General features: G+C 37.4%; 1 non-coding gene across 1 annotated transcript; it reads left to right on the top strand.

The window, feature by feature from the left end:
* The first annotated feature begins 3,349 nt into the window (after nucleotides 1-3,349).
* On the top strand, nucleotides 3,350-3,456 carry LOC145596249 (small nucleolar RNA R71). Its single transcript, XR_014103111.1, has one exon. It is a non-coding gene; the product is annotated as a small nucleolar RNA R71 (small nucleolar RNA).
* The last annotated feature ends 7,219 nt before the right edge of the window (nucleotides 3,457-10,675 follow it).

Here is a 10,675-nt window from a genome sequence, read left to right as displayed (position 1 = left end):
GAGCCTAAGAGCATTAAGGATGTCATGAGGTTGACAGGCAGAATGGCTGCACTGACCAGGTTCATCAGTAAGTCAGCAGACAAAGCCTTACCATTCTATCAGCTATTGAAAGGAAACAGGGAATTCAAGTGTGGGGCCAAAGAGAAAGAAGCCTTTGAAGGCATCAAGGGGCATCTGACTAAGCTCCCGACAATGATCAGTCCGGAGCTGAGGGAAAAGCTGCAGTTATACATCTCAGCATCAATACAAACAAGAAATGAGAGCTTCCTTGAGCTTACGAAATGCCTCAAGGCAAGCCTCATTGAAGCTAAAAACAACATCCTTTTTAAATAATTCGGTCAAAGGTTTGGCGATTGATGAAAAATCTTTGATAAACCTCCGGTAAAAACCGACATGCCCAAGAAAAGCTCGTACTCCCGTGATGGAAGCAGGAGGGGGCAACCTCTCAATCACCAAAACTTTGGCCGGATCAACCTCAATGCCATTTTTTGAAACCTTATGGCTGAGGATAATACCCTCCTTGACCATAAAATGACACTTTTCCCAATTTAAAACCAAACTCGTCTCTTGACACCTTTTCAGAACTTTTTCAAGGTTAAAAATAAAAGTGTCAAAAGATGAGCCACCACACTAAAATCGTTCATAAAAACTTCAATTTCTTTTTCAAGCGTTTCGGAGAAATTGGAAGTCATGCATCTTTGAAAAGTAGAGGGAGCATTGCATAATCTGAATGGCATTCTTTGGTATGCAAATGTCCCATATGGACATGTGAAAGTAGTTTTCTCTTGATCACTTGGATGGATAGGGATTTGGAAAAATCCGGAGTACCCATCCAAGAAACAAAAGAAAGCATGGTGAGAAAGCCTTTTAAGCATTTGGTCCATGAAAGGGAGAGGAAAATGATCCTTCTTTGTTTTTTTGTTCAATCTCCTATAATTAATACACATTCTCCACCCGGTCACCGTCCGGGTGGAGATTTCCTCTCCCCTTTCATCCTTGATTATGGTCATTCCACCCTTCTTTGGAACTACATTAAGCGAGCTAACCCACTTGCTATCGGAGATAGCATAGATTATGCCCGCCTCACGTAGTTTCAAAATTTCTTTCTTGACAACCTCTTGGAGGTTGGGGTTCAACCTCCTTTGAGGTTCAATGGAAGTGGAATGATCATCTTCAAGATGAATACGATGCATGCATAAAGAAGGACTAATATCCGTGTTATCATCAATGTTATACCTTATCACATCTTTGTATTTTCTCAAAACACCAAGCAATTTTTCCAAATTAAGTTCATCAATGGTAGCATTGACAATAATGGGGTATTTTTCCTCCTTATCAAGATAAGCATATTTCAAAGAAGGGGGAAGGGGCTTGAATTCTACCTTAGGAGGAGGCTTAGAACTCTCCTCCGATTTTTCCTCCATTGATTCAAGCTCAATCTCGCCTTGTTGTTCAACTTCCTCCTTTGAGGATTCCTCCATTGCCATGACAAATTCTTTGGCTTCATGAGAGTGGAACTCCTCTTTGCATGTGAGAGCTTCCACTATTGGATCTTGAGGCTTCATCATGACTCTCCCCAAACGGTCCAACTCCTCATTCACAACATCAACTTTATAGCACTTTTCAACCATGGGGGTCTTGAGCAACTTAGAAAATTCAAAAACTATCTTCTTATCGGCCACTTCACATGTGATGGTGTTGTTCTTGCAATTTATGACCGCCCCCAAAGTTTTAAGAGCTTCACGACCCAAGATCAAGGGAGTGTCCACATCCTCCTCCATGTCCATCATTACAAAGTCACAAGGCACATAGATGTGTCCCACTTGAATCGGAACATCCTCAAGTTCGCCACAAGGAAATTTTACCGAGCGGTCGGCTAATTGAATTGTCTTCCTTGTAGGGATCATCTCAATATTAAGCTTTTGAGCGATGGATAAAGGGATTAGACTAACATTTGCTCCAAGATCGGCCAATGCACCCCTAGCTTCCATGTTTCCAATTTTCACCGGCAAAGTGAAACTCCCTGGGTCTTTTTCCTTCTTGGGCGTCTTATGTTGAGCAAGAGCACTCACTTGATGTGGAAGGGTGATAAGCTCATCATTGAGCTTCCTTTTGTTGGTGAGGATGTCCTTGAGGAACTTGGATTAAGATGGCATTTGTGTCACAACTTCAATAAAAGGGAGATTGATGTGCAAATTCTTCATCACACTTAGGAACTTCGCAAACTTGTCATTCAATTTCCTCTCCGCAAGTCTACTTGGAAAAGGAACCGGTCCATCAAGGTTCCTAGTCTCGCTAGGAATTGAAGTTGTCTCCTCATTGTCAAGCTTCATCTTCTCCGAACTTCCTTCTACCTCATGAACCTTTTCCTTCTCACCTCTCTTGTCTTCATTCACACTCTCTTCTCCTCCCTTCTTTTCCTCACTATCCCCCTCATTTGGACCATCATAGGAAGTTCCCGACCTCAATGTGATTGATTTGCATGTATCGGGTTATTGGTTATGAGAAGGGTTAGGTTGTGGTTGTCCGGGTAGAGTAGATGGTGAATTGAAAGAAGTTCTCTCAGCCAATTGAGCTAGTTGTGAATCAAACATCTTGTTGTGAGCCCTTATATCTTGCATTTGTTGCCCAAAGGTTTACATTTGTGAATGCATGGCTTGAAGGAGTTGAGTGGGTGTTGGCTCTGCTTGAGGTTCTTGTTCTTGATTTCTTTGAGGCACTTGGGCTTGATTGTTGTATTGGTGTTGGTTGTTGTATTGGTTGTTCCTTGGGTAGCTCCCTCTTGGGTTTTGGTTTTGAGATAGAGGTGGATTTTGGTATTGGGGTTGGAATTGTAAGAGGGTTGAGCTTGTTGGCTCCATTGTTGAGGTTAAAATGTAAACCCGGGTGGTGGTTGTCTCCAAGCTACTCCACCGCCGCCTCCTCTAAAACCATCTTGCCTTGTGTTGTATGCCGCTACATGCTCGGGGATCAAACCTCCACAATAGGATGTATCATGGTTCGTTCCTCCACAATTTTGACAGGAGAAAGAGTTAACTTGAGAAGATATTGCTCCACCACTTGAACTTGCATTTACACTCGGGTTCAACTTTGAGAGCCCTTTTGTGAGTTGATCAATTTGATGTTGTAGTTGGTCAACCTTCTCCAACTCATAGATTCCACCTTTCTTTAATTTGGTGCATTCCTTCTTCTACCACCCCAAGAGTAGTTCTTTGCTACCTCCTCGATTATTGCTTCCACTTGATTTTGAGGGATCTTGATCTATTGTCCACCCGCCCCCGCATCCAAGTTAGCTCTAGACATAGGCTCCAATCCATCGTAGAAAAACCTCATGAGCAAACTTTGATTGTATTCATGTTGAGGACACACTTGTACCAACTCCTTGAACCTATCCCAAGCTTCACTAAGACTCTCATCCGTTTCTTTTTCAAATGATGCGATCTTCCTTCTCATTTCGGCGGTCTTTTCCTCGGAAATGAACCTCTTCAAGAATGCCTTGACTACCTCCCTCCATGTCGTAAGAGAGTTAGGCTTCACTTGCTTCAACCACTTCTTTGCTCTACCCGAAAGAGATTGTCGAAATAAATGCATTCAGATTTACTCTTGAGAAACTTGATTGGTTTGAATCATGGCACATAGCTCAAGGAATCTATCAAGGTGCTCTATGGGGTCTTCACTTGGAAAACCCGAAAATTGCTCCGATTGAACCATTCTTGTATATTGGGGATGAATTGTGAAGTTGGTTTCTGTGACGGGTAGCAAAATCCCTCCCGTGAGCTTATAATCCTCCGGATTTCCGAACTCACGAAACAAAACATCATCCTCTTGTCCCGCCATTGCCTCACTTTGCGAACTAGAAGAGTAAGAATCACTCCCACTATCAACTATAGCACCAAGACCTCTTCCTTCTTCTTGAAAAAGTTTATGGACTTGCCTTAGAGTTCGGTTGATCTCTTGGTCAATTTGATGTGTGGGTGGTTCTTGAGATCTTCTAAGCATTCACCAAAGCTAAGCAAACAATTAGCAATGACAGGTATGATAGAATAAACAAAACAAAAAGAAAAGCAATTTAAATTACTCTAACAAAAGCAAAAATAGACACTAAACAAGCCGCTTCCCCGACAACGGCGCCAAAATTTGATAGGGATTGAGATAGGTCGTTAAGCTACTACCCTAATCAAATTAATCATTTATAATTCTAGACTACCCTAATACAAGTATAGGGGCACGTATCGAACCACTAAGGAAGCACACTCATTCAACATCAATGTCACTAATGCAAGAGTAAAGTGGGAAATGTTTTTGTTGGTTTTCTTTGATTAAGCACTAAGACTACAAATAAGCAAAGAAAAAGATGAATAAACTCAAGAGAAAACAACGCTAGGGATACGGGGGTGTCAAACATGATTAGAAAGAGGGGAATAATGATAGTTATCATGAAGAACATGCCAAAGAACACAAGATCATACCAAAACAATCCATTCTCATTCAAAAGTCTAGGCAAATCAATGAAAGAGGTTTATGCTCATTAGGATCATTCTCATGCATCCTATTAGACACAAGCAAATCAAGAGAATAAAGAGGCACAATTTGTAAAACTCCATTTTAACAACTCATTCTCATGCAATCATTAAAATAGAGGTGATCTTAATCTAGTTCAAATCATTTTCATGCATTTAAACTAGAGGGCAATCAAATAAAGTGCAACAATAATCTCAAGCCATCAAAAATCATGTCTTTCATCAATTTAAGGCATGTATTCAATCCAACCATCATCATTCTTCCAACATTCAACACATATTTTCCACCCCCTTCCCCTAGCTAAGAGATTAGCCTAGAAAAGGGGGAATAAACATGATAGCAAAACTAAGAGTAAACTCAAGAAACACAAAATCAAACATGATCAAAAACAATGAAAATAACAAAGATAGATTAACTAGCAAGATAAATGAGAAAACACAACTAAAAGGCAAATAAATAAAACTAAGAGAAAGGATTAGAGATTACTAAAAAGGAAATAAATGAAAGATGAAAACTTGGAAGGTTGCTTGATTGATTGAAGAGAAACTTGAACAAAGTTGCATACAATGGAGATAACTTGAGCAATATAATACTACACTTTCTCTCTCTAAGATTAGGGTTAAAATGTACATAATCATCTCATTACAATCCTAGGGGTATTTATATGCCCCTCACATTACCCTAAATGAAGGCTTAAGAGTGCACGGAAATACCCACGAGAGCGGCCGCTCCATCGGGGGGAAGCGGGCGCTCGAGAGGGTATTAACAAAAGACACCGACCTAAGGGGAGCGGGCGCTCCTCTCTGGGTGAGCGGCCGCTTCTTTAACCTGTGAAACAGGGCTGCAAGAAGTAAAATGGTGTGGCCGCTCCTAGGGGATGAGCGGCCGCTCCTCTTGTGTGCTTCGAATTTCTTCAAAGTCCAATGCTCCTCTCTTCACCTATTCCAATGCGCTCCAAAGGGCGAACTAAGCTTGGAGCGAGATCACACAAGCATCTCCATTCAACCTAAACAAAGAACTCATACACAAACATAAGCGAAATAGAGAAGGAAATTAAGCGATAAAGAAAGGTGTAATTAAAGAAAAGAAAAGAGAGGGAAACACAAGAAGGAGCCAACATAGCAAAAACTAGGACAAAATGCTTGGAAAAGGCTCAAACAAGCGCCAAATGAGGGGAAAATCCTTAGAGAAAAAGGATAAAAGAGTGGCACCACTCATCAAGGACGCACCATGGTTAAAATAATTTAAGGGCCAGTTCTCATCAGATTAATTTCAGTTCAGTTTATTTCAGCTAATAAGTTCATTTCAGTTCAGTTCATTTCAATTCAGTTTATGTTTAATGATATTGCTAATGATATAAAGCCAAATTTCATACTTTTAAGCTTATATTACAACAATGACAATAATAATAATAATAATAATAATAATAATAATAACAATAACAATAACAATAACAATAACAATAACAATAACAATAACAATAACAATAACAATAACAAGAACAATAACAACAAGAACAAGAAGAACAAGAACAAGAACAATAACAATAACAATGACAATAACAATGACTATTATGCGGTTATACCATATTTCACTTAATGACTATTATACCATATTTCATTATTTGACGAGCTAGGAGTAAAAATAGGATCAAGTTAGTTTTTATATAATTATATATAGATAAAATTCATGTTATCAAAAGACAATATTTTATATTTAATTGATTTAAACTGGAAAATCTCATTTGCCAATTTTGTTTGCGTGTCATTTAAATTATTTAATCATAAAATAAATTAATAATCTCGTATTTAATTAGCTACCACTAAAATGTATTATCCTACATGGCGCGCTGAAAAAATTAAATCCTACGTGGCTCTCTAAAAACTTGGGAAAAACTACCCTTATATATATTATATATATATTTATATATATATATATATATATTAATATATATATATATATATATTATATATATATATATATGTATACACATTTATATATATGTATACTATATATATATATAATATATATATATATATATATATATATATATATATATATATATATATATATATATATATATCAATCAAAAAAAAAAAGCAAAACAACAAAAATACTTTAGATGGATTCTTTTTCTTCCTTAGTTTAAGCATTGCGGACAATGCTTTGTTCAAGCTTGGGGGGAATATTGTGTGTTTGTGTTGAATAAGCTTGGGGGAATGGCATTAGTGGTATTTTTGCTCGATATTTAGTGAATTCTTGAGTTATTTTTGAGTGTCGGCCGCACTTTTTGCTTCACTTAGGAAATATCACCAAATTTTAAATTTTTACCCCGCCTTAACCCTTAGCCTTACGTTACAATCAATAAAAAGACCCTTCGACTCTAGTGGGTTAGGTCAAAAAAACGGTGGAGGGAGATAGACTTCAAACCTATGGAAAGAGTATGCATAGTTGAGACGTCGGGATTACTTTCTCATAGTTTTTCATTTCTTTATCTTTTTCCGGTTCCTTCGTGGAATCTTGAGAAGCTAGCTTAAGGGTTGATTTGAAGCTAGTGGAGAGAACGTGGCCCGTTTGGTTGGGGTTAGGGTGGATTGAGTCCTAAGTAGTTCTCTATGCTTAGCATGTGTTATGTTTCACTCAACCATTGCATCTTGGAACGTGCATACATTTGTCCATTTAGAAAGGTTTGCATTCATTAGTACTTGTCCTTATCTCTTGTCCATATATGAGCTTGTGTTTTGCTTTTTCTCTTCGTGTTTCTTTTCCTTTTCCTTTTGTTGCCTTGCCTTGGCTTTTGTCGAGAGTTGTGGGGTAAGCTCTTAGGAAACCCTAACGAGACCTCACTCATCCTCATAGGCGACTTTGGGGTTTTAAGGGCTTGTTGTAGCTAAAAACAACCGTGATTCCTACAACAGTGAGTTAGTGTACATTCTTTCTCCTTGTTTCTATTTTGTTTCTTTTGCTTTCAATAATTCCATCTTGTTCTCTTTTGCCTTAGCTTTGCTCGAGGACGAGCAAAGGTTTAGCTTGGGGGAATTTGATAAGTGACATTTATGTCACTCTTAGGAAGTAATTTTAGAGTTATTTTCGTGTTTATTTTCCCTTATTTTCCCTTTTATTCTCTTGTTTTCTTTTTAATAAAGTTTCTTGTTTATTTCTTAGTTTTAGTATGATTTATTTAATTTCTTTATTTAATTGGTTTCTAGTTTATTTTCGTTTTTTATGTGCTTTTGTTTTATTTTATTTGGTTCCTTTCCTTTGTTACTTTCATAGTTTTATTTAGTTTTAAGTTTATTTTATTTACTTGTACAGGTTTATGTCTTTATTAGTTTTAGTTTTATTTCTCTTATTTCTATTTTTACTTTTATTTAGTTTTATTAGTTTAGTGTTACTTCTATTTTTCTATTTTATATTATTTGTTTCTATTTTATTTATTTTATTTTATTTGTCTTGATTTCTCCTCGGTTTTTGTGTCTAGGGTCCCGGGTTTCATGTCAAGTGAGTTCGGAACTCGGGAACAAGTCAATGTGTGTGCAGTTCTTTGCTAGCTGCTGACTGTTGCCCACCTTAACCTTCACCCCACCATCTCCTATCCTCCACCACACCAACTAAACACCAATTCCCCTGCTCCATCTCCCCTGTTCCAAACACCTAGCAGCCTCAACAACAACAACAATCACAGCAGCCCCTCACCAACACCCCGTAACAGCCACCATCACAACCCCCTGCTCCTTCGTCACCACAATCAACCACAGCATACCTCCAGCCTGCAACCCCGCAAACACCACACAGATCACCACTCAGCAACACCACCAAAACCGCCACCAACAACCCACAATCAACCACCAATTACCACCAGCCACGAAAACCCACAGCACCACTGCTCTCACCAACATGCAACCCCACAACCACCAACAACAACAACAGCAACAGCAACGAACACAACACCAACAATAAACACCTCACGCAACAGAGCACGCATCACCAACCTCCAACCAACTGCAACAGCTACAGCCACCGCCAAAACCACCAATCAAAGCCCAAATCAGAGCAGTCACCACCAGCATCAATTACAGCAATTTGCGCCACATCAAGCCGCCAATTCACACAGCAACAGCCCCAAATCAGAGAGAAATGCAAGTTCATTTGGGTTCGAGCAAACCCATTGAGAAGTTCGGTCGAATTAAAAGGGCGAAAACAAGCAGAATCATTCGATGTTTTCTGATTTTTAGAGGAGTGGTCGAACACACCCATGGTTCGGCCGCACCTACTTCCGGTTCGATCGAACCACTCCACGAGCTTCACACATGGTTATCAAGGAAGATCAACGGCTTGAATTGATGCTCGATGAGTGTTGTTTAAGATGAACGTTGGTGATTTTGCTGATGGTTGATGATGAATTGAGAGCAGCCAAGATCGATTTAGAAGAGGAAAGGAGGGTCTGATGTTTTGGGGGATTTTGGTTTTATTTTTCTTTTTCTTTTTCTTTTATTTTTATTTCTTTTCCTTTTCTTATTTCTTTTCTCTTTTGTTTTCTTTTCTTTTTATTTCCTTTTCTTTCTTTATTTATTTTCTTCTTTTATTTTTCTATTTTTCCTAGTTTTATTAAGTTAGTATAAATACCCATTTTTGGGGTAATTAGAAGGAGACCATATTTTTAGCTATTATTCCACTCTCTAATTAGTTTTAGGAGAGCTTCTCTCTCTAGGTTTAGCTTAGCATTAGGGTAGTTTAGAGAGAGAAAGTGAGGGTTTCACCATTGTTGAACTTGGATTTTGAAGAAGAAATTGATCATCTTTTCTATAGATTTACATCTTCAATCAATGAGAATCTCTAACTCTCTCTCCTCTATTTCTATTGCTTTATTTTGATTATTATTTTTGTTGTTGGTATTGCTTGTTAATCATGTTGATTCTTGGTTATTTGTTAATTAATCTTGTTATTATCATGATTAGTGAGTAATTTCTCCATTAAGGGGATGGTTGTGGTGTAGTTGGATCTTGAGCATGTTCTAGGTTTAGAGTTGATTTATTTGTGATTAAAGTCTTTATATGCTTGATATTCTTTAATCTTCTTGCAAGTGCACATTGTTGGTTGATTAAAGGTGAATCTTTGCTAACAAGGAACGGAAGTTGACTTAGTTAAGGTTCATTAGTATCGATTGTTATTTAATAGTACCTCCTAGTATATGGTTCTAATGTGGAAACACAGAGACTATGTTAGGAGAAGCCAATTGACCCCGGAAGGCGGCTAGATTGGACCCTTTATTTCGATATTTGAGCATGTTTAGTTCATAATTAATTCAACTTCTATGCTTTTGTTTATGTTCAAGTGAATGCTATACCTAAACCATTTCCCTTAATGTTTTATTTCTTGTTTTAGCATCTTTAGACTTTAGTTTATTTATCTCCTATTCCGGACTAGCTTAATTGTCGATAACATTTGGTGGTGTTTAACCGTTCTCTGTGGTTCGACCCCTGTGCTTGCCTTATACTCGTATTAGGTTTGTTTAGGTTATATATATATATATATATATTATACAGGGGTTGCCCGGTTAACATTATAAAGGTTACTTTATTTTTTTACACTCGACGTCATATGGTGAGGCCAGCTGCACACAAAACATGCTGAAAGATTTAAGTGATTTCGTTAATATTAATTATATGAAACAATTTAATTTTATTATTATTTTTGGTAAATCAAATAACAATCAGCTTAAAGTAATCTCATTAATATATATTATATGAATAAGAAAAAAAAAGTTGGACTAATATTTTAGGTAAATATTTATGGAATAACTAAGAACACCAAATAAAAAGGAAAATATATATTACAAAAATAATATAAAAGCTTTGAAATAATATTATTATAGTTGTATAATAAAAATATTCTAAAAAAATATTCAGCTAAAAAAAAAAGGAAAACTTTAGAGGGAAAAAACAGCACTAGGGTGTGACACGTGGCACCCCGGGTGTCTGTTTAAGTATTAAGTTATTGATTGATTGATGATTAGATTAATTGATTGATTATTGATGATATAAATACCCGCCCATATATTTATAAGCCGGATCTAACCCATATTATAACTATGGCGGGTCATGGCTTTTAAAGGCCTCGTTCCTATTTCCTACCCCTCTCAGACTCCCAGTTA

Source organism: Chenopodium album, chromosome 19 (assembly GCF_948465745.1).
Source record: "Chenopodium album chromosome 19, dcCheAlbu1.1, whole genome shotgun sequence".
In the NCBI taxonomy this organism is placed as follows: Eukaryota; Viridiplantae; Streptophyta; class Magnoliopsida; order Caryophyllales; family Amaranthaceae; genus Chenopodium; species Chenopodium album.
The sequence above is the reverse complement of the archived record's forward strand: the minus strand, read 5'-3'. Positions and strand labels throughout refer to the sequence as shown.